Below are 25,030 nucleotides of genomic sequence, written 5' to 3' on the forward strand. Positions count from 1 at the left end.
CTGATAAAGACCTTTTGTGCCCTCTATAATACTTTTTGCGCTACCTCTCACAGGATGAGTATGAGGTGCACAATAAACTAGACGCCTCCGGCGGCAATAATTAAATCAATCTTGAGCGCTTTCAACGTCACTTTACTGATGTACTAAATTGACCGAACCTAACCTACCAAGAACCCATGAACAGAAAGTGGGATATCACATCAATTTTGCGAGCCACTATGATTTTCAGTCCATCGGTTTTTAGCCTTAAGGGGCCAACATAGTACATCACATTTTGACCAATACATCAAAATTCGATGTACTAATCGATAGAACGGATTGCTCTGTGAAAATCTGTTACAGTTGAACGAGTAGTAAGATATTGAACTACAATGTAAGAATTGTCTTTATTTACTTGTATTGTCATATTCTTAAAATGGCATCATTTCCATATTTAATTACATGTTAAGTTTAATAGGCTCTTACGACTGTCTAACTAATATACATCCCTATTTCTCTGACTCAAAATCTTACAATAAATTGTACAACTGAGCGGTAACTCAGACACGGGGAGAGGAGAAGGGAGACCCAGCTTCCCGCCTCGCCCCAAACCTCATTAATATCAACAGTTACCTGTAGACTCGTAGGCAGTTCCTCCTCCTCCTACTGCTTGGTTATAATGTTGAGGAGAGTCCTCTTCAACATGTAGAGTATATCCGACTCTACTATGTCAGGCTCTTGTTGTTAAGACGAGCACTAACATCATATGGTATAACTCCCGCACGACTGTTGGTTGGTCACAACTGGGCTGCTCTGCTAGGCTCGTCCTGGCGGCGCCTGAACCGAAAGTCCCATTAACTATTTTAACGCCCTGCGTATTAAAAACTAGTTTTTTGTTTCTGAAAAAAATATGTAGTAATAATATTTCATACTAGAATGTGTTGAATAGCTAGGCCTAAGTTAGGATAGGTTTGGTGGTTAGGTTCGTTTGGCCATCATTTGTATTTTTGGTACGTGAGTGAAGCATTTACAGTGTTGTGGTTCGAACAACTTTCGTCAGTGATGTACTCAGCCCGTCCTCCAAACAAAGATCCAAAAGTGATTCCATGCACCCCCCAAACCCCCTGTTTATGAATGAAAAACAATTTACACACGACTCACAACTGATAACGTTTTAACACTTCCGGAACAAGTGCTTTACTGACGAATTTTGTTTGAACCACAACGCTGTAAATGCTTCACCCACGTACTACAAATACAAATATTCGCCGACAGAACCTAAATATCTAATCTACTCTACGCCTAACTGTACATTCTGTAGAACTTAAGTCTATATAAATAAAAATGAAAATGTTTGTTTGTTCAAAATCGCTAATCTCCGAAAGTTCTTCACCGATTGCTTTGAAATTTTCACACAACGTTCCATTCGCATCCGAGCAGGTTTTTATATACATACTATATAGATGTCACGTCTGTGACAGTAAAAAACACATGCTTTTTCTGAAAAACTATTTTTTTCATGTGAGGGAAATCTTCGAAACCTCTTTACCGATTGCTTTCAAATTTTGACACAACATTACATTCGAATAGGCGCGTCTTTTTATATATCTACTACATGATTCACCTGTGACAGGAAAAAAACATGCTTTTTTGAAAAACAGTGCCATCTGTTGTTAGTAAGTGCAACACACGCTGTAATCTCCGAAAGTTGTTCACCGATTGCTTTGAAATGTTTACACAACGTTGCATTCGAAAAAACGCGTCTTTTTATATGACAACTATATAGATGCCACCCCTGTGACAGGTAAAAACATGCGTTTTTGCAAAACAGCGCCATCTGTTGCACATAATAGCAACATGCTCGCTATAGTAAATATGTCACGAATTTCATTTCAATGTTTCTGATTGCATTGATAAATTTTATTTTCATTGATTTCGATTTATTTTCATTTCTATTGAATTATTTTGTGTGACTGTGTTAGAATTCAGCTGTGTTGTTTACCATACCATTCATTTCGTAAGTATAGGTATAGATGACACACCTGAGATAGGTAAAACTATGCTTTCCTTCAAAAACAGCGCCATCTGTTGCATGTGAGAGTTGCAACAGATGGTACACATGCTATACTAAATATGTTACAATTCCATTTCAATGTTTCTGATTGCATTGATAAATTGAATTATCATAGATTTAGATTTATTTTCATTTTGATTTAATTACTTTGTGTGAATTGCGTTGGAATTGAGCTGTGTTGTTTACCACACCGTTCACTTCGTAACTATAATTTTTTTTTCATATTTTCTTTTCATTTTTTAACTTTTTCTTATATTTCAGTGATGGGAACATCAGATCACTTGATGTTCGAAATTTCTGATTGGAACATCAGACCATTTGGGAAGGCATCGGACGATGGAGTGGGGAATGGTGGGGAGGACGAGGGGACGGAAGTGAGAGATGGTGGGGAGGACGAGGGGACAAGGAAGGAGGTAATGGTGGGAAAAAACGTGGAAGTTTGGGCCGGTGGGGACGAGGGGATGGGGAAATGGAGAATGATGGGGAGGACAAAAGGACAGGGGAGTGGGGCATGGTGGGAAGTAAGAGGGGATGGTGGAGTGGGGAATGGTGGTGAGGACGAGGAGACGGGTGAGGGGGGAATGGTGGGGAGGACTGGGGGACGGTGGGGTGGGGAATGGTTGGGAGGCTGAGGAGACGGGTGAGGAGAGATAGGTGGGGAGGACTGGGGGACAGGGGAAGGTTGCTGTGGCTCAGCAACGCACATGCGTTGCTGACCCACAACGCCTCGACTAGAAACTCTTGTGAGCTCTTACAGCATCTGTCCAACCACTTGGGCTGGACGGTAGAGCGACGGTCTCGCTTCATGCAGGTCGGTGTTCAATCCCCGACCGTCCAAGTGGTTGGGCTCCATTCTTTCCCCCCTTCTCATCCCAAATCCTATTCTTGATCCCTTCTCAGCGCTGTATAGTCGTAATGGCTTGGTAATGTCTCCTGATTCGTCTTAGAGGATCTAGCAGCTGACCCCAGAGTGTCACGACACTGCCCAATCATCTTCATAACACTCCTAGAGAATTATACTTGCCAAGAATCAGCACTAACGACTGATGGGAACACTTGATCTTAGTAAGAATAATGAACGAAGTTGATTTTCAATTGCATCAGTATTTGTTTGGATTATTTACTTAGACAAGACGTCGCCATGGACGGGTCTGTCTCCAGTCCGTCGTGTCCGTCGATACTTAGGTCACGTTACTTAGTGTACCCAATGGGAGGAGGTACACAGGTCACGTTACTTAGTGTAACCAATGGGAGGAGGTACACAGGTCACGTGGCCTAGTGTAACCAATGGGAGGAGGTACACAGGTCACGTTACTTAGTGTAACCAATGGGAGGAGGTACACAGGTCACGTTACTTAGTGTAACCAATGGGAGGAGGTACACAGGTCACGTTACTTAGCGTAACCAATGGGAGGAGGTACACAGGTCACGTTACTTAGTGTAACCAATGGGAGGAGGTACACAGGTCACGTTACTTAGTGTAACCAATGGGAGGAGGTACACAGGTCACGTTACTTAGTGTAACCAATGGGAGGAGGTACACAGGTCACGTTACTTAGTGTAACCAATGGGAGGAGGTACACAGGTCACGTTACTTAGTGTAACCAATGGGAGGAGGTACACAGGTCACGTTACTTAGTGTAACCAATGGGAGGAGGTACACAGGTCACGTTACTTAGTGTAACCAATGGGAGGAGGTACACAGGTCACGTTACTTAGTGTAACCAATGGGAGGAGGTACACAGGTCAGGTTACTTAGTGTAACCAATGGGAGGAGGTACACAGGTCACGTTACTTAGTGTAACCAATGGGAGGAGGTACACAGGTCAGGTTACTTAGTGTAACCAATGGGAGGAGGTACACAGGTCACGTTACTTAGTGTAACCAATGGGAGGAGGTAAATGACGTCATGAGTCAGACAGACGTGAGCAACTAGCGATCCTAGGTGAGCAGGCGCAGCGGTGCTGTGGAGCAGGCGCAGCGGAGCTGTGGAGCAGGCGCAGCGGTGCTGTGGAGCAGGCGCAGCGGTGCTGTGGAGCAGGCGCAGCGGTGCTGTGGAGCAAGCGAAGCGGTGCTGTGGAGCAGGCGCAGCAGACATCCTTCTGCCAACCGTGCCATGTAAAGGTCCTACAGTGTTGAGGAAGACTGAGATAATAGTCTGGACAACTGTGGTAAACGACAGAAAGTTGGTGTTACCTTGGAGTGTGGCGAGCCCGTCCTCTTGTGTTGCCACAACGGCCACAATATGGCTACTAAAACGCCCGGGCATTACCTACCGACCTAACCTTTCCGTCCTACGTACAGAAAACGTTGCGCTTTGTGAACCATTCTCCAGGCTGCCTGTGACGTGTGGCCTCTCCAGGCTGCCTGTGACGTGTGACCTCTCCCGGCTGCCTGTGACGTGTGACCTCTCCCGGCTGCCTGTGAAGTGTGACCTCTCCAGACTGCCTGTGACGTGTGACCTCTCCCGGCTGCCTGTGACCTCTCCAGGCTGCCTGCTGACGTGTGGCCTCTCCCGGCTGCCTGTGACGTGTGACCTCTCCCGGCTGCCTGTGACCTCTACAGGCTGCCTGTGACCTCTACAGGCTGCCTGTGACCTCTACAGGCTGCTTGTGACCTCTCCAGGCTGCCTGTGACCTCTCCAGGCTGCCTGTGACCTCTCCAGGCTGCCTGTGACCTCTCCAGGCTGCCTGTGACGTGTGGCCTCTCCAGGCTGCCTGTGACGTGTGACCTCTCCAGGCTGCCTGCTGACGTGTGGCCTCTCCCGGCTGCCTGTGACGTGTGACCTCTCCCGGCTGCCTGTGACGTGTGACCTCTCCCGGCTGCGTGTGACGTGTTACCTCTCCCGGCTGCCTGTGACGTGTGACCTCTCCCGGCTGCCTGTGACGTGTGACCTCTCCCGGCTGCCTGTGAAGTGTGACCTCTCCAGACTGCCTGTGACGTGTGACCTCTCCCGGCTGCCTGTGACGTGTGACCTCTCCAGGCTGCCTGTGAAGTGTGACCTCTCCAGACTGCCTGTGACGTGTGACCTCTCCATGCTGCCTGTGACGTGTGACCTCTCCAGACTGCCTGTGACGTGTGACCTCTACAGGCTGCCTGTGACGTGTGACCTCTCCCGGCTGCCTGTGACGTGTGACCTCTCCAGACTGCCTGTGACGTGTGACCTCTCCAGGCTGCCTGTGACGTGTGACCTCTTCAGGCTGCCTGTGACGTGTGACCTCTCCAGGCTGCCTGTGACGTGTGACCTCTCCAGGCTGCCTGTGACGTGTGACCTCTCCAGGCTGCCTGTGACGTGTGACCTCTCCAGGCTGCCTGTGACGTGTGACCTCTCCAGGCTGCCTGTGACGTGTGGCCTCTCCCGGCTGCCTGTGACGTATGACCTCTCCAGGCTGCCTGTGACGTGTGACTTCTCCAGACTGCCTGTGACGTGTGGCCTCTCCCGGCTGCCTGTGACGTATGACCTCTCCAGGCTGCCTGTGACGTGTGACCTCTCCAGGCTGCCTGTGACGTGTGGCCTCTCCCGGCTGCCTGTGACGTATGACCTCTCCAGGCTGCCTGTGACGTGTGACCTCTACAGGCTGCCTGTGACCTCTCCCAGCTGCCTGTGACGTGTGACCTCTCCAGGCTGCCTGTGACCTCTCCAGGCTGCCTGTGACCTCTCCCGCTGCCTGTGACCTCTACAGGCTGCCTGTGACCTCTACAGGCTGCCTGTGACCTCTCCAGGCTGCCTGTGACGTGTGATTTCTCCAGGCTGCCTGTGACGTGTGACCTCTCCAGGCTGCCTGTGACCTCTACAGGCTGCCTGTGACCTCTACAGGCTGCCTGTGACCACTCCAGGCTGCCTGTGACCTGTGACCTCTCCAGGCTGCCTGTGACCTCTCCAGGCTGCCTGTGACCTCTCCAGGCTGCCTGTGACGTGTGACCTCTCCAGGCTGCCTGTGACCTCTCCAGGCTGCCTGTGACCTCTACAGGCTGCCTGTGACCTCTACAGGCTGCCTGTGACCTCTCCAGGCTGCCTGTGACCTCTCCAGGCTGCCTGTGACCTCCCCAGGCTGCCTGTGACGTGTGATTTCTCCAGGCTGCCTGTGACGTGTGACCTCTCCCGGCTGCCTGTGACGTGTGACCTCTCCAGGCTGCCTGTGACGTGTGACCTCTCCAGGCTGCCTGTGACGTGTGACCTCTCCAGGCTGCCTGTGACGTGTGACCTCTCCCGGCTGCCTGTGACGTGTGACCTCTCCAGGCTGCCTGTGACGTGTGGCCTCTCCCGGCAGCCTGTGACGTGTGACCTCTCCAGGCTGCCTGTGACGTGTGACCTCTCCCGGCTGCCTGTGACGTGTGACCTCTCCCGGCTGCCTGTGACGTGTGACCTCTCCCGGCTGCCTGTGACGTGTAAGCTCTCCCGGCTGCCTGTGACGTGTGACCTCTCCCGGCTGCCTGTGACGTGTGACCTCTCCCGGCTGCCTGTGACCTCTCCCGGCTGCCTGTGACCTCTCCCGGCTGCCTGTGACCTCTCCCGGCTGCCTGTGACCTCTCTAGGCTGCCTGTGACCTCTCCAGGCTGCCTGTGACCTCTCCAGGCTGCCTGTGACGTGTGGCCTCTCCAGGCTGCCTGTGACGTGTGACCTCTCCCGGCTGCCTGTGACGTGTGACCTCTCCAGGCTGCCTGTGACCTCTCCAGGCTGCTTGTGACGTGTGACCTCTCCAGGCTGCCTGTGACCTCTCCAGGCTGCCTGTGACCTCTACAGGCTGCCTGTGACCTCTCCAGGCTGCCTGTGACCTCTCCAGGCTGCCTGTGACCTCCCCAGGCTGCCTGTGACGTGTGATTTCTCCAGGCTGCCTGTGACGTGTGACCTCTCCCGGCTGCCTGTGACGTGTGACCTCTCCCGGCTGCCTGTGACGTGTGACCTCTCCAGGCTGCCTGTGACGTGTGACCTCTCCAGGCTGCCTGTGACGTGTGACCTCTCCAGGCTGCCTGTGACGAGTGACCTCTCCCGGCTGCCTGTGACGTGTGACCTCTCCAGGCTGCCTGTGACGTGTGGCCTCTCCCGGCTGCCTGTGACGTGTGACCTCTCCAGGCTGCCTGTGACGTGTGACCTCTCCCGGCTGCCTGTGACGTGTGACCTCTCCCGGCTGCCTGTGACGTGTGACCTCTCCCGGCTGCCTGTGACGTGTAAGCCCTCCCGGCTGCCTGTGACGTGTGACCTCTCTCGGCTGCCTGTGACGTGTGACCTCTCCCGGCTGCCTGTGACCTCTCCCGGCTGCCTGTGACCTCTCCCGGCTGCCTGTGACCTCTCCCGGCTGCCTGTGACCTCTCCCGGCTGCCTGTGACCTCTACAGGCTGCCTGTGACCTCTACAGGCTGCTTGTGACCTCTCCAGGCTGCCTGTGACCTCTCCAGGCTGCCTGTGACCTCTCCAGGCTGCCTGTGACGTGTGATTTCTCCAGGCTGCCTGTGACGTGTGATTTCTCCCGGCTGCCTGTGACGTGTGACCTCTCCAGGCTGCCTGCTGACGTGTGGCCTCTCCCGGCTGCCTGTGACGTGTGACCTCTCCCGGCTGCCTGTGACGTGTGACCTCTCCCGGCTGCGTGTGACGTGTGACCTCTCCCGGCTGCCTGTGACGTGTGACCTCTCCCGGCTGCCTGTGACGTGTGACCTCTCCCGGCTGCCTGTGAAGTGTGACCTCTCCAGACTGCCTGTGACGTGTGACCTCTCCCGGCTGCCTGTGACGTGTGACCTCTCCCGGCTGCCTGTGACGTGTGACCTCTCCAGGCTGCCTGTGAAGTGTGACCTCTCCAGACTGCCTGTGACGTGTGACCTCTCCAGGCTGCCTGTGACGTGTGACCTCTCCAGACTGCCTGTGACGTGTGACCTCTACAGGCTGCCTGTGACGTGTGACCTCTCCCGGCTGCCTGTGACGTGTGACCTCTCCAGACTGCCTGTAACGTGTGACCTCTCCAGGCTGCCTGTGACGTGTGACCTCTTCTGGCTGCCTGTGACGTGTGACCTCTCCAGGCTGCCTGTGACGTGTGACCTCTCCAGGCTGCCTGTGACGTGTGACCTCTCCAGGCTGCCTGTGACGTGTGACCTCTCCAGGCTGCCTGTGACGTGTGGCCTCTCCCGGCTGCCTGTGACGTATGACCTCTCCAGGCTGCCTGTGACGTGTGACTTCTTCAGACTGCCTGTGACGTGTGGCCTCTCCCGGCTGCCGTCTGACGTATGACCTCTCCAGGCTGCCTGTGACGTGTGACCTCTCCAGGCTGCCTGTGACGTGTGGCCTCTCCCGGCTGCCTGTGACGTATGACCTCTCCAGGCTGCCTGTGACGTGTGACCTCTACAGGCTGCCTGTGACCTCTCCCAGCTGCCTGTGACGTGTGACCTCTCCAGGCTGCCTGTGACCTCTCCAGGCTGCCTGTGACCTCTCCCGCTGCCTGTGACCTCTACAGGCTGCCTGTGACCTCTACAGGCTGCCTGTGACCTCTCCAGGCTGCCTGTGACGTGTGATTTCTCCAGGCTGCCTGTGACGTGTGACCTCTCCAGGCTGCCTGTGACCTCTACAGGCTGCCTGTGACCTCTACAGGCTGCCTGTGACCTCTCCAGGCTGCCTGTGACCTGTGACCTCTCCAGGCTGCCTGTGACCTCTCCAGGCTGCCTGTGACGTGTGACCTCTCCAGGCTGCCTGTGACCTCTCCAGGCTGCCTGTGACCTCTACAGGCTGCCTGTGACCTCTACAGGCTGCCTGTGACCTCTCCAGGCTGCCTGTGACCTCTCCAGGCTGCCTGTGACCTCCCCAGGCTGCCTGTGACGTGTGATTTCTCCAGGCTGCCTGTGACGTGTGACCTCTCCCGGCTGCCTGTGACGTGTGACCTCTCCCGGCTGCCTGTGACGTGTGACCTCTCCAGGCTGCCTGTGACGTGTGACCTCTCCAGGCTGCCTGTGACGTGTGACCTCTCCAGGCTGCCTGTGACGCGTGACCTCTCCCGGCTGCCTGTGACGTGTGACCTCTCCAGGCTGCCTGTGACGTGTGGCCTCTCCCGGCTGCCTGTGACGTGTGACCTCTCCAGGCTGCCTGTGACGTGTGACCTCTCCCGGCTGCCTGTGACGTGTGACCTCTCCCGGCTGCCTGTGACGTGTGACCTCTCCCGGCTGCCTGTGACGTGTAAGCTCTCCCGGCTGCCTGTGACGTGTGACCTCTCCCGGCTGCCTGTGACGTGTGACCTCTCCCGGCTGCCTGTGACCTCTCCCGGCTGCCTGTGACCTCTCCCGGCTGCCTGTGACCTCTCCCGGCTGCCTGTGACCTCTCCAGGCTGCCTGTGACCTCTCCAGGCTGCCAGTGACCTCTCCAGGCTGCCTGTGACGTGTGGCCTCTCCAGGCTGCCTGTGACGTGTGACCTCTCCCGGCTGCCTGTGACGTGTGACCTCTCCAGGCTGCCTGTGACCTCTCCAGGCTGCCTGTGACCTCTCCAGGCTGCCTGTGACGTGTGACCTCTCCAGGCTGCCTGTGACCTCTCCAGGCTGCCTGTGACCTCTACAGGCTGCCTGTGACCTCTCCAGGCTGCCTGTGACCTCTCCAGGCTGCCTGTGACCTCCCCAGGCTGCCTGTGACGTGTGATTTCTCCAGGCTGCCTGTGACGTGTGACCTCTCCCGGCTGCCTGTGACGTGTGACCTCTCCCGGCTGCCTGTGACGTGTGACCTCTCCAGGCTGCCTGTGACGTGTGACCTCTCCAGGCTGCCTGTGACGTGTGACCTCTCCAGGCTGCCTGTGACGTGTGACCTCTCCCGGCTGCCTGTGACGTGTGACCTCTCCCGGCTGCCTGTGACGTGTAAGCCCTCCCGGCTGCCTGTGACGTGTGACCTCTCCCGGCTGCCTGTGACGTGTGACCTCTCCCGGCTGCCTGTGACCTCTCCCGGCTGCCTGTGACCTCTCCCGGCTGCCTGTGACCTCTCCCGGCTGCCTGTGACCTCTCCAGGCTGCCTGTGACCTCTCCAGGCTGCCTGTGACCTCTCCAGGCTGCCTGTGACCTCTCCAGGCTGCCTGTGACGTGTGGCCTCTCCAGGCTGCCTGTGACGTGTGACCTCTCCAGGCTGCCTGTGACGTGTGGCCTCTCCCGGCTGCCTGTGACCTCTACAGGCTGCCTGTGACCTCTACAGGCTGCCTGTGACCTCTCCAGACTGCCTGTGACGTGTGACCTCTCCAGGCTGCCTGTGACGTGGAACCTCTCCCGGCTGCCTGTGACGTGTGACCTCTCCCGGCTGCCTGTGACCTCTACAGGCTGCCTGTGACCTCTCCAGACTGCCTGTGACGTGTGACCTCTCCCGGCTGCCTGTGACCTCTACAGGCTGCCTGTGACCTCTACAGGCTGCCTGTGACCTCTCCAGGCTGCCTGTGACCTCTCCAGGCTGCCTGTGACGTGTGACCTCTCCAGGCTGCCTGTGACGTGTGACCTCTCCAGGCTGCCTGTGACGTGTGACCTCTCCCGGCTGCCTGTGACGTGTGACCTCTCCCGGCTGCCTGTGACGTGTGACCTCTCCAGGCTGCCTGTGACGTGTGACCTCTCCAGGCTGCCTGTGACCTCTCCAGGCTGCCTGTGACGTGTGACCTCTCCAGGCTGCCTGTGACGTGTGACCTCTCCAGGCTGCCTGTGACGTGTGACCTCTCCCGGCTGCCTGTGACGTGTGACCTCTCCCGGCTGCCTGTGACGTGTGACCTCTCCAGGCTGCCTGTGACGTGTGGCCTCTCCCGGCTGCCTGTGACGTATGACCTCTTCAGGCCGCCTGTGACGTGTGACCTCTCCAGGCTGCCTGTGACGTGTGGCCTCTACAGGCTGCCTATGATCTCTACAGGCTGCCTGTGACCTCTCCAGGCTGCATGTGACCTCTCCAGGCTGCCTGTGACCTCTCCAGGCTGCCTGTGACCTCTCCAGGCTGCCTGTGACGTGTGACCTCTCCAGGCTGCCTGTGACGTGTGACCTCTCCAGGCTGCCTGTGACGTGTGACCTCTCCCGGCTGCCTGTGACGTGTGACCTCTCCAGGCTGCCTGTGACGTGTGACCTCTCCAGGCTGCCTGTGACCTCTCCTGGCTGCCTGTGACCTGTGACCTCTCCAGGCTGCCTGTGACATGTGGCCTCTCCGGTGACAGGATCACAAACAAGAGAAATGAACTGAGATAGAGAATGAAACTTGACAGGTAAGAAATTACACCTGTCACAGACACCGAAACTTTGTTCATGTCACTGGATACAACTTCCCTGGAGCCCAGCACCTTAGGCATAGATCACAGAGAGAGACAGGCAGGCAGAGTGAGAGAGGATGTGACAGAAGTATTGTCAAGAGAAAAGAGGTTTAAAGGATTTAGATGTAAAAAATGTTGATGCATTTACAATGTCGTTCCCAGGATAACAGCAAGAGCAGATAAAAGTTGGATCTGTTGGAACAAGCGCCAGATAGCTAAGTTGAAATTCAATACATGGCAATGCACATTGTCTTCAACTAATTAGGTCTGGTCCGTGTAGCTTCAACTCTGGCGGAGAGTAAGACACGATAACGGCCGGAACATCAGACGCTCTACCGACATGTCTGGAAATAGAGGAAGTGACGACGTTTCGATCTTTCCTGGATCGTGACCAAGTTATGACGACGTTTCGATCCGTCTTGGATCATTATCTACCAGTTCCAATTCGTGTACAGAAATAATGGGAGGGGAAAGTCAATATATAATGTGAGAATTTGAGGTGGAAGTCGATGGGGTAAGAAGTATACCATGGGAGTTAATAGTAATAAAGATAACTGTTAAGGATATCGCTGGAGCAGAGTGAAGACTGAAGCATCGTCTTGGTGAATGCCTCACACGCGCCATACCCCTAAACCACAACATGCTGCAAAAAGCTATTCAATCTTGGACATTACTGTGGCCTCTAAAGATTCTGTGTAAGAAAACTGTTGCTTTCTCTTTTGTCTCTTATTTTTCGACTCTGTCTCTTTGTCTTTAGGCCTTATACAATATTCTATATTTCTGTTACCTTGAGAGGTAGTCTTATCTACTCGACCTTTACTTGAAAATCTTTTCTTACTCGTAACTCCTTATTTGTTCATAACTCCTTCTTTTATATGACTTGATAAGGGTCCACGACGGACCGAAACGTCGTCATGACCTGATCATGATCCATGACGGACCGAAACGTCACTATTAAGGAATAAGGGAAGCCCCAGTGGGAATGAGTGATCGCAGTGTACTGATGTTTGAGTACCTGGCTGAAGTAGGGTTATAGTATTCAAGGAAGAGCCCAGAAAACAAAAGGTCGGAATTCCGGAAGGGAAACTATGAGGAGATGAGGAAACTCCTAAATGGTATAGCTTGAAAAACAGAGCTCAGAGGAATGACAGCTTAAGACATGATGGACTACATCACACAGACGTGTAAGGAGTCAGCACACAAGTTTGTCCCGGTCCAAAACCAAAAAAACATTAAATGAGAAGAATCCCATGGTTTAATCAGTGATCTAAGCTATCTAAGCAACTAAGTACATGGACGTGGAGAAACTATAAAAATAACCGGATACCTGAGAGCAGAGAAAGATACCAGAGTGCCAGGAATGAATACGTCAGAGTGAGAAGAGAGGCAGAGCGACAATATGAAAGTGACATAGCAAGCAAGGCAAAGACTCAGCCTAAATTGCTGCACGGCCACATCAGAAGAAAAACAACAGTGAAGGAACAGGCAATTAAATTGAGGATAAGGGGACAGACAAATTCACTACAAACGACAAGGACATATGTGAGGAACTCAATAAGAAAATCCAGGAGGGCTTCACAGTATATCAAGGAGAAGTCTTTGAGATAAGATAGGGAATATCTATCCAGACACGACTAGAGGAGTTTGTGATTACCAGTGGGGAAGTGAGGAAGCATCTGCTAGAGTTGGATGTGACAAAGGGTATAAGCCTGGATGGAATCTCACCGTGGACACTAAAGGAAGGAGCAGAAGCTCTGTCTGGCACTCTCCATGGTGTACAACAAGTCACTGGTAACTGTTGAACTGCCAAAATTTTTAAAGACAACTATTGTAGTCTCAACATACAAGAAGGGAGATAAACAGGAGGCACTAAACTACAGTCTAGTGTCCCTAACTTGCACACCATGCAAGATGGTAGAAAACATTGTGCGAAAAAAAATATTGGAATATCTGGAGCAAAAGAACTTTGTAACACAACATCAGCATGGGTTCAGGGATGGCAAATCATGCCTCACAAGATTAATTAAATTATATGACCAGGCAACACAAATCAGTCAAGATAGAGACGCGTGGGCAGACTGCATATTTTTGGATTGCCAGAAAGCCTTTGACACAGTACCACATAAGAGACTAGTGCACAAGCTGGAGATGCAGGCGGGAGTGAAAGGGAAGGTACTCCATTGGATAAAGGAGTACCTAAGCAAAAGAAGAAAGTGAGTGAGGGGGAAGGTCTCGGAGTGGCAAGGCATCACCATTGGAGTCCCGTAAGGATCAGTCCTTGGACCAATACTGTTTCTGATATATATAAAGGATCTCCCCGAGGAAATAGACTCGTTCCTCTCAATGTTTGCTTATGACGCAAAACTTATGAGGAGGATTAAGACAAAAGAAGAGAGTATAAGGCTACAAGATACCCTAGACAAACTCAAGGAATGGTCTAACAAATGGCTACTAAAGTTCAACCCAAATAAATGCAAAGAAATGAAGCTAGGGGGAGGTAATACGAGGCTAGACACAGGATACCGAAGATGAAGTCCTTCACGAAACGGACAAAGAAAGATCTAGGAGTTGATATCACGCCAAACCTGTCTCCTGAAGCTCACATCAAAAGAATAATATCAGCGGCGTATACGAGGTTGACCAACATCAGAATTGCCTTCAGAGCCCTGTGTAAGGAATCCTTCAAAACTTTGTTACCACACATGAAAGTCCAATCCTGGAGTATGCGGCCCCAGCATGGAGCCCATACCAAGCACAAGACGAAGCTGGAAAAAGTTCAGAGCTATGCCACTAGGCTAGTCCCAGAACTAAGAAGCACGAGTTATGAGGAAAGGCGGCGTGATCTGCACCTCACGTCGCTGGAAGACAGATGAACCCGGGGAAACATGATCACCACATACAAAATTCTCACGGGAATTAACAGGGTAGACAAGGATGGATTATTCAACACGGGGGGAGGGAGTACGCGAACAAGGGGATTAAGGTGGAAACTGAGTACCCAAATGAGCCACAGAGACATTAGAGAGAACTTTTTCAGTGTTAGAGTAGAAAGTAAATGGAATGCACTAGCACAACCCCCGTATGCACAACTAGGTGAGTACAACTAGATAAGTACACACACCAGAGAAATTACACACGATCCAACCTTTGGTCTTTCCTGGGAGCAGAGAAGCTGGTGACGCACCTGAGGGCAAATCTCCACCCGGCGCCAGATTATCCCTAAAACACAATATTTTACTAAAGTTCCCGTTTCAGCAATTTTAAATTCATTCATTTGAAAATTTTCGAAGTTTAGTATTTTGACCATTGTTGCCACGGGGTGCTCCCTCCTGCTGAGGTGCCCCACCAACCTCTTGGTGTTACAGTGTGTTCCTCAGTGTGGACACATTGCTCAGTGTGGACACATTTTTCAGTGTGGACACATTCCTCAGTGTGGACACATTTTTCAGTGCAGACACATTCCTCAGTGTGGACACATTTTTCAGTGTGGACACATTTCTCAGTGTGGACACATTTCTCAGTGTGGACACATTTCTCAGTGTGGACACATTTCTCAGTGTGGACACATTCCTTAGTGTGGACACATTTCTCAGTGTGGAGACATTTCTCAGTGTGGACACATTGCTCAGTGTGGACACATTTTTCAGTGCAGACACATTCCTCAGTGTGGACACATTTTTCAGTGCAGACACATTTTTCAGTGCAGACACATTTCTCAGTGCAGACACATTTCTCAGTGTGGACACATTTCTCAGTGTGGACACATTTCTCAGTGTGGACACATTTCTCAGTGTGGACACATTCCTTAGTGTGGACACATTTCTCAGTGTGGACACATTCCTTAGTGTGGACACATTACTCAGTGTGGACACATTCACCAGTGCGGACACATTACTCAGTGTGGACACATTCACCAGTGCGGACACATTACTCAGTGTGGACACATTACTCAGTGTGGACACATTCCTCAGTGTGGACACATTACTCAGTGTGGACACATTCCTCAGTGTGGACACATTCCTCAGTGTGGACACATTACTCAGTGTGGACACATTCCTCAGTGTGGACACATTCCTCAGTGTGGACACATTACTCAGTGTGGACACATTACTCAGTGTGGACACATTCCTCAGTGTGGACACATTCCTCAGTGTGGACACATTACTCAGTGTGGACACATTCCTCAGTGTGGACACATTCCTCAGTGTGGACACATTCCTCAGTGTGGACACATTACTCAGTGTGGACACATTACTCAGTGTGGACACATTCCTCAGTGTGGACACATTCCTCAGTGTGGACACATTACTCAGTGTGGACACATTCCTCAGTGTGGACACATTCCTCAGTGTGGACACATTCCTCAGTGTGGACACATTAGGACCCCGTGTGGCAGTAATGTAGTGAGATGAACGCCCGGATCCTAACGAGGAATCTTTCCTTGTCCCTCTAACATATTTCGGATGAACTAATTCATTCTCATGAACAATGTTATCATGTATATTATACCTATGAATTCTGAGAAATTTTATTGCAGCAAGCCAGGAGAAAGAAAATATTGTTTCATAATTTATATTTCATGTAATCTAATACAATATATATATTTTTTTCTCGGGATTAGCTTCACGTGGTGGAATAAATTTTAATTTTTTAAACAAATTGAGCAGAATTTAGCTCATTTTAGCCAGTATTTTTTATATCCTTTTATTTGGTGTTGTATTTATAATAGATTAGTGGAATTAAAATAATATAATAAATTCAAAATGTAATATAAGCTAGTAGATGCAAAACTGAATCTAACTGATATAACCATAACTTAATGCAGTATATTAAATTACGGGGACAATTTTCCATGTACGAAATCTGACCTGGAAAAGGAGAAGGGAAAGCTTTGACTTTTCCCATAACTCTTTCTCTCTCTCTCTTTCTCTCTCTCCTTGTCTCACTTCCTCTCTTCCTTTCTTTCCTTTTCTCTCTCTGTCTAACGTTCTATCTCTATGTTTCTCCTTCCTTGTTGTAATTCCTCTCTCTTCTCCTGTACACCCAGACACATTAATAAAAGTGTGCTGACTGGGGACTGAATCTGCATACACAGAGCAGACAGCAGTGTTACGTGTGTCTGCTCCGCCTTGGGCGTGTGTCTGCCCCGCCTTGGGCGTGTGTCTGCTCCGCCTTGGGCGTGTGTCTGCCCCGCCTTGGGCGTGTGTCTGCCCCGCCTTGGGCGTGTGTCTGCCCCGCCTTGGGCGTGTGTCTGCTCCGCCTTGGGCGTGTGTCTGCTCCGCCTTGGGCGTGTGTCTGCCCCGCCTTGGGCGTGTGTCTGCCCCGCCTTGGGCGTGTGTCTGCCCCGCCTTGGGCGTGTGTCTGCCCCGCCTTGGGCGTGTGTCTGCTCCGCCTTGGGCGTGTGTCTGCTCCGCCTTGGGCGTGTGTCTGCCCCGCCTTGGGCGTGTGTCTGCTCCGCCTTGGGCGTGTGTCTGCCCCGCCTTGGGCGTGTGTCTGCCCCGCCTTGGGCGTGTGTCTGCCCAGCCTTGGGCGTGTGTCTGCTCCGCCTTGGGCGTGTGTCTGCCCCGCCTTGGGCGTGTGTCTGCCCCGCCTTGGGCGTGTGTCTGCCCCGCCTTGGGCGTGTGTCTGCCCCGCCTTGGGCGTGTGTCTGCCCCGCCTTGGGCGTGTGTCTGCCCCGCCTTGGGCGTGTGTCTGCCCCGCCTTGGGCGTGTGTCTGCCCCGCCTTGGGCGTGTGTCTGCCCCGCCTTGGGCGTGTGTCTGCCCCGCCTTGGGCGTGTGTCTGCCCCGCCTTGGGCGTGTGTCTGCCCCGCCTTGGGCGTGTGTCTGCCCCGCCTTGGGCGTGTGTCTGCCCCGCCTTGGGCGTGTGTCAGCCCCGCCTTGGGCGTGTGTCTGCCCCGCCTTGGGCGTGTGTCAGCCCCGCCTTGGGCGTGTGTCTGCCCCGCCTTGGGCGTGTGTCTGCCCCGCCTTGGGCGTGTGTCAGCCCCGCCTTGGGCGTGTGTCTGCCCCGCCTTGGGCGTGTGTCTGCCCCGCCTTGGGCGTGTGTCTGCCCCGCCTTGGGCGTGTGTCAGCCCCGCCTTGGGCGTGTGTCTGCCCCGCCTTGGGCGTGTGTCTGCCCCGCCTTGGGCGTGTGTCTGCCCCGCCTTGGGCCAGTCTCAGCAGCTCAACCATCAACCTGAAGGGTTCCCCCATCCATATAGTGAGCATCACAATCAACATGAAGGTTTCCACTGTCTCTTTACGTGATAATTCTTGCAATGAAAACTTCCTTAGGCAACACGTCCTCAAGCAACCTGTCCTCAAGCAACCTGTCCTCAAGCAACCCGTCCTCTAGCAACCTGTCCTCTAGCAACCTGTCCTCAGGCAACCCGTCCTCAAGCAACCTGTCCTCAGGCAACCCGTCCTCAAGCAACCCGTCCTCAGGCAACCCGTCCTCAAGCAACCTGTCCTCAAGCAACCTGTCCTCAAGCAACCTGTCCTCAAGCAACCCGTCCTCAGGCAACCCGTCCTCAAGCATCCTGTCCTCAGGCAACCCGTCCTCAAGCAACCTGTCCTCAGGCAACCCGTCCTCAAGCAACCTGTCCTCAGGCAACCCGTCCTCAAGCAACCTGTCCTCAGGCAACCCGTCCTCAAGCATCCTGTCCTCAGGCAACCCGTCCTCAAGCAACCTGTCCTCAGGCAACCCGTCCTCAAGCAACCTGTCCTCAGGCAACCCGTCCTCAAGCAACCTGTCCTCAGGCAACCCGTCCTCAAGCAACCTGTCCTCAGGCAACCCGTCCTCTAGCAACCCGTCCTCAAGAAACCTGTCCTCAGGCAACCCGTCCTCTAGCAACCCGTCCTCAAGAAACCTGTCCTCAGGCAACCCGTCCTCTAGCAACCCGTCCTCAAGAAACCTGTCCTCAGGCAACCCGTCCTCAAGCAACCTGTCCTCAGGCAACCCGTCCTCAAGTAACCTGTCCTCAAGCAACCCGTCCTCAAGAAACCTGTCCTCAGGCAACCCGTCCTCAAGCAACCTGTCCTCAGGCAACCCGTCCTCAAGCAACCCGTCGTCAGGCAACCCGTCCTCAAGAAACCTGTCCTCAGGCATCCCGTCCTCAAGCAACCTGTCCTCAGGCAACCCGTCCTCAAGCAACCCGTCCTCAAGCAACCTGTCCTCAGGCAACCCGTCCTCAAGCAACCTGTCCTCAAGCAACCCGTCGTCAGGCAACCCGTCCTCAAGAAACCTGTCCTCAGGCAACCCGTCCTCAAGCAACCCGTCCTCAAGCAACCTGTCCTCAGGCAACCCGTCCTCAAGCAACCTGTCCTCAGACAACCCGTCCTCAAGCAATCTGTCCTCAGACAACCCGTCCTCAAGCATCCTGTCCTCAGGCAACCCGTCCTCAAGCATCCTGTCCTCAGGCAACCCGTCCTCAAGCAACCTGTCCTCAGGCAACCCGTCCTCAAGCAACCTGTCCTCAGGCAACCCGTCCTCAAGCAACCTGTCCTCAAGCAACCTGTCCTCAGGCAACCTGTCCTCAGGCAACCCGTCCTCAAGCATCCTGTCCTCAGGCAACCCGTCCTCAGGCAACCCGTCCTCAAGCATCCTGTCCTCAGGCAACCCGTTCTCAAGCAACCTGTCCTCAGGCAACCCGTCCTCAAGCATCCTGTCCTCAGGCAACCCGTCCTCAAGCAACCTGTCCTCAGGCAACCCGTCCTCAAGCATCCTGTCCTCAGGCAACCCGTCCTCAAGCAACCTGTCCTCAGGCAACCCGTCCTCAAGCATCCTGTCCTCAGGCAACCCGTCCTCAAGCAACCTGTCCTCAGGCAACCCGTCCTCAAGCATCCTGTCCTCAGGCAACCCGTCCTCAAGCAACCTGTCCTCAGGCAACCCGTCCTCAAGCATCCTGTCCTCAGGCAACCCGTCCTCAAGCAACCTGTCCTCAGGCAACCCGTCCTCAAGCAACCTGTCCTCAGGCAACCCGTCCTCAAGCATCCTGTCCTCAGGCAACCCGTCCTCAAGCAACCTGTCCTCAGGCAACCCGTCCTCAAGCAACCTGTCCTCAGGCAACCCGTCCTCAAGCAACCTGTCCTCAGGCAACCCGTCCTCAAGCATCCTGTCCTCAGGCAACCCGTCCTCAAGCAACCTGTCCTCAGGCAACCCGTCCTCAAGCAACCTGTCCTCAGGCAACCCGTCCTCAAGCAACCTGTCCTCAGGCAACCCGTCCTCAAGCAACCTGTCCTCAGGCAACCCGTCCTCAAGCAACCTGTCCTCAGGCAACCCGTCCTCAAGTAACCTGTCCTCAGGCAACCCGTCCTCAAGCAACCTGTCCTCAGGCAACCCGTCCTCAAGCCAGGCTCGTTAAAGCAGCGGCTGTTCCCCAAGATGGATTCATAAATATTAACACAGTGTTTACAAAAATATAGGTTTGTTCTTATATATTTATTAATGTTACTATATGTTAAATAATATGAACAGTTAGGTATTAATAAAGTTAGGTTAGGTTAGGGTAAGTATAAGTATGGTTAGATTAGGTTAGGATAGGTCTAAGTAAGGTTAGGTTAGGTTACGTATAAGTGAGGCTAACTTAGGTGATTAGGGTCTACTGATGATTATTTGTATTTGAAGAACGTGGGTGAAACCTTTACAACTTTGAGATTCTAACAGAGGTCGTCAGAGATGCATTGTTCAAGAAATATTCAAACGCAATCAGATGCGAGTCGTGCAGAATCGTGTGTCAGCCTGTCCTCATCCACAAAAACCAAATACTCATTTACCTATCCCTAGCAGCACCACTATGGCTGGGCGGTAGAGCAACGGTCTCGCTTCGTGCAGGTCGGCGTTCAATCCCCGACCATGCAAGTAGTTGGGCACCATTCCTTCTTCCCCGTCCCATGCCAAATCCTTATCCTGATCCCTTTCAAGGGCTTGTTGTTTTAGATTCAGTTACTCGGAGCAAAATGTTCCAAGAAGCACGGGCTATGGTGAGCCTGTAGTGAACTAACCCTGGCACAGGAGTGGGACTGTGTGTGGTATGGTTCAAGTAATATACACTCAGAATGGCTTAGCGCTCACTCCTGAAAGTTCCCTCCCCTTTGCTAACCTGGCCACAAAACCCCTGTTACAACCGATGACGTTCAGTTGAGTCACACACACACACACACACACACACACATACACACAGGGGGTATCAACAGAAAATGAGGATGGACAGAAGAGAGTCAGTTTCAAGGTGATATACTCAAACATAGATAGGGTTACAGGCAAGGCAAGTGAACTAAGGGAAAGAGCACAAGCAGTGAACCCAGATGTAATTGGACTCACAGAAAGAAAATTCTCAGGAATCATAATGAATGCGGTGTTTCCCAGGACTACACTGTAATAAGGAAAGAGAGGGAAAGAAGGGAAAGAGGCAAGGAGGCAGAGTGGGACTATTAATGAGAAAGGAATGGAGTTCCAATGAGATGGTTATCCTGTGCTGCGAGGGATTAAGAGACTACATAACAGGGACCATGACGATGGGAGGACCACGAGAAGTAGTAGCAGTGATATATAACCCGCCACCAAACGATAGAATACCCAGGCAAGGTTATGACAATGACAACATGGCAGTTAACACCATAAATGAGAGGGCAGTCTCTGCTGCCTGTAGAAATATATCCCTGCTGCCCATCATGCGGGACTTTAATCACGGAAGGATAGACTGGGAGAACAAGGAACCGCATGGAGGTGAGGATACATGAAGAGATAAACTGTTGGAGGTGGCAACAAGATACTTCTTAAGCCAGCATGTCAGGGAACCCACAAGAATGAGAGACAACGATGAACCAGCGAGTCACAACCAAGTCTTCACTTTGAACGACTTTGACATAAGATAAATTGGTTTCGAGGCCACAGTAGGAATGAGCAGTCACAGTGTACTGACATTTGGGTATCTGGTCGAAGAAGTGTTTGCCTTATATCAAGCTCTCCAAATAATCACAACATTACCAATCGGGACATATATAATCTGCAGTGACTCCAAGAATGTGATTCAAGGAATTACGTACTCTTCAACAACGTGCAAGGAGTTTGTTTACCCATATCTTCAACTTCTTCATGAACATCGATTGAACGGTTATGATACCTCTATTCAATGGGTCCCAGCGCATTGTGGTATTCTCCATAATGAATGGAGAATCAACTAGCCAAAGCAATACACAACACGCCTCTCATTACCCGTTATCCAATTCCCCATGTTGCATGTAAAGGAGCCTTCAAAAATACCATCACTCAAGATTTTGCGACGAAATGGAAAACGTCATGCTCATCTTTGTACTATGGGTCCATTAAAAAGAAAAGGGAAACTTGGAAACTTGTCAGATATAAAAGCAGGGAAATTGATATAACGATGACCAGATTAAGGCAGGGACACACCAAACTGACAGCACACCAACCTGTCCTCTTAAAAATAACGTCGCTTTTGGCCGTTTACCAGTATGGCCGAAAGTGGACGTAATTTGGAAATGAAAAAAAATATGAATTTTTTTTTTTTCAACAGCAGTAAGTTATGGGTCCTCTGATAGATTAGGTGGGAAGGAAATTCTAATAAAGTTCCAAAACGTTATGAAAAACGTTAATTGAACGTTTCCTCTTCTAACCTTACTGAGGACGACTCAAACAGAAAAAGGGACAGTACGTCACTTTTGGGCGTCGATTTCATTTCGAATTACGTCGAAATTTGGCCATAGTGCGCATACGAACCAAAAGTGACGTTATTTTTAAGAGGGCGGGTTGAGCACACAGCTCTAAGTATAGAACAAACATCAACGAACTCTGCGTCCACTGTCAGGTGCCTGAAACAATCGAACACTATCTCCTTCACTGCTTCCGACATTAGAGTGCCAGAGTAAATTTCAAACAAGTACTTATTTCACTTAAAATACCCTTTACCATCGAGCATATATTAGGAGGCGGTGACCACTCGTTACAAGAAAAATACCAAATAGTCGAGGCACTGGCTAAATATCTCCAATCGACCAACAAATTGGGTCACATCTGACCCACGCCACATTTATACCTGGCGCCACCAACAGCTAAACACAGACAACAACTGCCTCGTCGCAGCACGAAGGATCAGCTGACGCCATAAACACAACACACCGCCCTACGGTGCGGCAAGTCTCCCTCTAACACACACCTCTGTTTTAGTCGCCGCTCCTCTGTCTACAGCACAACGCAACAAGCACTTTTGAAACTCTTATCATCCTCAACATAAACGCCTCTACCAACATCTGTACTGGTGCAGTCATGGACAGGACAAACCCTTCCTGCAAACTGCACCAACTATCAAGAAGAAGAAGAAGAAGGGTTAATGAAGTTAAGGAAGGGAACTGAAAACAGAAGGCTGGCATTCCGAAAGGAAAACTGTGAGGAGATAAGAAAAATCCTAACATATATAACATGGGAAACAGAGCTCAGGGGAAAGACGACCCAAGACATGATAAACTACATCACGCACAAGTGTAAAGAGACAGCAGACAAGTTTGCCCCGGTCCAAAAGGAAAACAACGAAATGTAGATGAGAAACCCATGGTTTAATAAGAGATGACGGCTAGCTAAATTTGGAAGAAGGCTAATGTATTTCTGATATATGTAAATGATCTACCAGAGGGTATAGAATCGTTCCTCTCATTGTTTGTAGGTGATAACAAAATTGTGAGGAGGATTAAGACAGATGAAGATAGTATGAGGCTCCAAGATGACTTAGACAAACTAAATGATTGGTCGAACAAATGGCTACTAAAATTCAACCCGAGTAAATGTAAGCTAATGAAACTAGGCGGTGGAAACAGGAAGCCAGACACAGGATACATAATGGGAGATGAAGTACTTCATGAAACGAATAGAGAGAAAGACCTTGACGTTGATATACCACCAAACCTGTCTCCTGAAGCCCACATCAAGAGAATAACATCTGCGGCGTATGCGAGGCTGGCTAACATCAGGACTGCCTTCAGGAACCTGTGTATGGAAGCCTTCAGAACCTTGTATACAACATATGTACGACCAATCCTGGAGTATGCGGCCCCCAGCATGGAGCCCGTACTTGTCAAGCACAAGACGAAACTTAAAAAAGTTCAGAGGTATTCCACTAGGCTAGTCCCAAAACTAAGAGGCATGACTTATGAGGACAGGCTGCGTGAAACGCACCTCACGACATTGGAAGAGAGAAGAATAAGGGGAGACATGATCATTACCTACAAAATTCTCAGAGGAATTGACAGGGTGGATAAGGATAAACTGTTTAAAATGGGTGGTATGCGAACAAGGCGACACAGGTGGAGATTTAGTACCCAAATGAGCCACAGGGATGCTAGAAAGAACTTTATCAGTGTTAGAGTAGTTAAAAGATAGAATGCATTAGGCAGTGATGTGGTGAAGGCTGACTCCATACACAGATTCAATGTACATATTATAGAGCCCAGTAGGCTCAGGAATCTGTACACCAGTTGAGTGACAGTTGAGAGGCGGGACCAAAGAGCCAGAGCTCAACCCCCATAAGCACAACCAGGTGACTACAACTAGGTAAGCACACACACCCACACACACACACACACACACACATATGCGCACATATCCTGCGCGCTATCCTGCGGATAGCGCGCAGGATTCGTAATTCTGTGGCGCGGGTTCGATTCCCGCACGAGGCAGAAACAAATGGGCAAAGTTTCTCTCACCCTGAATGCCCCTGTTACCTAGTAGTAAATAGGTACCTGGGAGTTAGTCAGCTGTCACGGGCTGCTTCCTGGTGTGTGTGTGTGTGTGTGTGTGTGGTGTGAAAAAAAAAAAAAGTAGTTAGTAAACAGTTGATTGACAGTTGAGAGGCGGGCCGAAAGAGCAAAGCTCAACCCCCGTAAAAACACAACTAGTAAACACAACTAGTAAACACACAGAGTTTAATCCAAGCAAATGTAATGTAATGAAGATAGGGGTAGGAAGCAGGAGACCAGATACAAGGTATCACTTGGGAGATGAAATACTTCAAGAGTCCGAGAGAGAGAAAGACCTGGGGGTTGATATCACGCCAGACCTGTCCCCTGATGCTCATATCAGGAGGATAACAGCAGCAGCATATGCCAGGTTGGCTAACATAAGAACGGCCTTTAGAAACTTGTGTAAGGAATCTTTCAGAACTTTATATACCACATATGTCAGACCAATCTTGGAGTATGCGGCACCAGCATGGAGTCCATATCTAGTCAAGCATAAGACTAAAATGGAAAAGGTTCAAAGATTTGCCACCAGAATAGTATCCGAGCTGAGAGGTATGAGCTACGAGGAGAGACTACGGGAATTAAACCTCACTTCGTTAGAAGACAGAAGAGTTAGGGGGGACATGATCACCACATTCAAGATCCTCAAGGGAATTGACAGGGTTGATAAAGACAGGCTGTTTAACACAAGGGGCACACGCACTAGGGGACACAGGTGGAAACTGAGTGCCCAAATGAGCCACAGAGATATTAGAAAGAACTTTTTTAGTGTCAGAGTGGTTGACAAATGGAATGCATTAGGAAGTGATGTGGTGGAGGCTGAATCCATACACAGTTTCAAGTGTAGATATGATAGAGCCCAATAGGCTCAGGAACCTGTACACCTGTTGATTGACAGTTGAGAGGCGGGACCAAAGAGCCAGAGCTCAACCCCCGCAAGCACAACTAGGTGAGTACAACTAGGTGAGTACACACACACACACACACACACACACACACACACACACACACACATACAC

Source organism: Procambarus clarkii, chromosome 45, assembly GCF_040958095.1.
Source record: "Procambarus clarkii isolate CNS0578487 chromosome 45, FALCON_Pclarkii_2.0, whole genome shotgun sequence".
In the NCBI taxonomy this organism is placed as follows: domain Eukaryota; kingdom Metazoa; phylum Arthropoda; class Malacostraca; order Decapoda; family Cambaridae; genus Procambarus; species Procambarus clarkii.